Source organism: Mus caroli, chromosome 7 (assembly GCF_900094665.2).
Source record: "Mus caroli chromosome 7, CAROLI_EIJ_v1.1, whole genome shotgun sequence".
Taxonomy (NCBI): domain Eukaryota; kingdom Metazoa; phylum Chordata; class Mammalia; order Rodentia; family Muridae; genus Mus; species Mus caroli.
This window is the reverse complement of record NC_034576.1, coordinates 70,474,631-70,477,176: the sequence shown is the minus strand read 5'-3', so window position 1 is coordinate 70,477,176 and position 2,546 is coordinate 70,474,631. Positions and strand designations below refer to the sequence as shown.

The following is a 2,546-nucleotide window of genomic DNA, read 5'->3' as shown; positions in this document are numbered from 1 at the left end:
CTTCTTCTTCTTCTTCTTCTTCTTCTTCTTCTTCTTCTTCTTCTCTTCCTCCTCCTCCTCTCCCTCCTCCCCCTCCTCTTCCTCCTCCTCCTCCTTCCTCTCCCCTCTCTCCATCCTTAGAAATAAAATCACTCGGCAGCAGTCTGGGAGTCAGCTCCAGGCCTTTCTATGTACATTCATTGCACGGTGCTGCTTTCCCTCTGAGATCCTGTCACCTTCCCAGACCAGTCAGCCTCCCATCTCCTGAGAAAGAGCAGCTTTATGGAGGTTCTTCCATGCTGTCCACAGAACGGGGCACAGAAACGTCCCCTGGAAACTGTGGCATTGCTGCTGACCTTCACAATAACTCTTTGACCCCATCAAGTGTGGGAAAGTAACTGGGCTGGGAGCTGGGGGCTAAGGGCAAAGCATCCCTCTGGACCTCCAGGACTGTCTCCTGGGTCTACAGCTTGTGTGTGGATCCTTCTATAACTCTCATGCTCTAGCCACTGGCAAACCCAGGCTGCTGCCTGGATCTGCTTTCCCTGACCTCTGCAGTCTTCCTTCCAAATGACATGGCCAGCCTGCTGATACAGTAGGGAAGAATAGGTTTGGCTATTTCTTTAAATATTACCCACACGTTCCCCAGAATAAGCCTTCAACCATTCGTGCCTGTGTCTGATTAACTAACAGATAAGGACAGGGTCCAGCTGACCCAGCCATTTGCTATGGCTTCCTGCTTTATGAAGCCTAACAAGAATGGCTTAACTTGAGCTGTGGCCATGGGCATTTATGTACCATGAACTTACACCAGTTCTGCAGAGGAAGCTATGGTGGTTGGGTGGTGGTCTCTGCACCTCTCGCTGAGATCTCTGGGTTCGGACCCTCCATAGTGCCAGTGGAAAAGGGACAGATGGGACCCAAGCTCTCTCGGAACTTGTTGGCACGCCATTCTCCCCAATATCCTTTGACACGGAACATGTTGTTTAAAACCCCAAGGCTTGGTCCTTGCAACATTAATAACCTTTGTGTCTTCCCTTACTGACAGCTATGTGGCAAGAGTCACCAATATGCCAGGTGACTGCCACTACCGGAACAAGAGTTTATTGGACTCAAGGTGCTTTGGCATCTATTGCCACAGCCTTCCAAACACGTAGTTTCACTCCCCACGCACAACTTGATCATGTTCACAAAGGAAAACCTGGTGTAGCAGAGCAAAAGTGTGCTCAGCCCTGTGTGGTGCAGTTGCCAGAAAGAGAAAGGGCTCTCTGTAAGGAGCCAGGACTGCCTCGGTGGTGTGGTACAGTGGAAAGATAGTTGGAACCAATAACAACTGAGCCAAAGAACTTTCTGGTCTCAAGTCCCCTGATAAGTGAGATGCACAGGCTGGGCCTCTCTTAGCTGCTCACTCTGCCCGTAGACTCACACGTCTTAAAGTCTGCCCAGATTGCTTCTTTATTCTGTATACCAAAAGGTCCTCAAATCCCACCCAGCAAAGGACAGTTTGGCCCTCCTTCCCTGCACCCCCTTCCCCCTCTCTCTCCCTTCCTCCTCCCTCTCTCACTCCCTTCTTCCTCCCTCCACCCATCCCTCTCCCCCTCTCCCTTCCTTTCCTTTATTTTCCTCCCCTGGTGCTAAGCATGAAACCCACGGCTACACTAAAGCTAAGAACGTCCTCTCTACCTGTGCTCTGTCCCCACCCCCACTGACCTTTTATCACATCCTCATAGAGGGTCCCTCCACGATGGTCTAAATCTGGAGACGCATTGAACAAAGAAGGCACTCGCCTTCCCAATGTGCCCTCTTCCACACCTGCCCAGAACTGCTCTGTAGTCTCCCTAAAGTCTCGACAGGTTAAGCCTCCCTCTTTGAAAACCCTGACATCCAAAATGTTGCAAAATCCAAAATGTTTTGAACACTAATGTTATGCAACAAGTAAAAAAAATTTCACCCCTGACCTTGTGTGGTGAGCTTTGATCAAACTGCAGATAAAAACATTGTATAAAATTACCTCCAGGTTATGCTTCTAAGAGGAAGCACAGAATACAGACAAGTTGTTTCAGTTTTAGACTTGGGTCTCATTCACCTGACGACTGTGGGTATGCAAATCTCCCCAGATCTCAAACCTGTAGCCCTGCAAGCATTCCAGATAAAAGAAACTTGAGTCTGCTATGCCAGCTCACTTCATTGAGGATCTTTTTCAGAGTCCCCACCCACAGCCAGAGGTGACGTGGGTCTCCTTGTCTAACTCTCCTAACTCTGGATTTTCTTCTCCACAGAGCACATCAAGGCCTCATAGAGCTCGTTCCTTTAAATTGAAACATTCCTTTATGAAGGAATGAGAGAGGATCACAAGACACTGAAAATAAAGTAAGCTTGCAGGTGTACCCCTGACGCCATCCCCAAGGGTATAAAACCAGTAAGCAATTGCTGGGCGAAGGACACTGATTACTGAGCTCTCTGCCTACGAGCTGTGCAGGGAGCTCCAGGCTCACGGTGCTCATGAAACTTGACCTATGCTGGAGTGGGCTTTTCAGTGATACATGACCCCTCACCCACACCCCTGA

General features: G+C 49.3%; 1 long non-coding RNA gene across 1 annotated transcript in view; it reads right to left on the bottom strand.

Moving 5' to 3' along the window:
• The window catches only part of LOC110298446, a 26,871-nt gene extending 25,052 nt beyond the window's left edge, over nucleotides 1–1,819 (bottom strand). The window contains exon 1 of the long non-coding RNA XR_002378371.2: nucleotides 1,690–1,819. This is a non-coding gene — a long non-coding RNA (uncharacterized LOC110298446). The remainder of the gene's footprint in view (nucleotides 1–1,689) is intronic.
• Nucleotides 1,820–2,546: the final 727 nt, after the last annotated feature.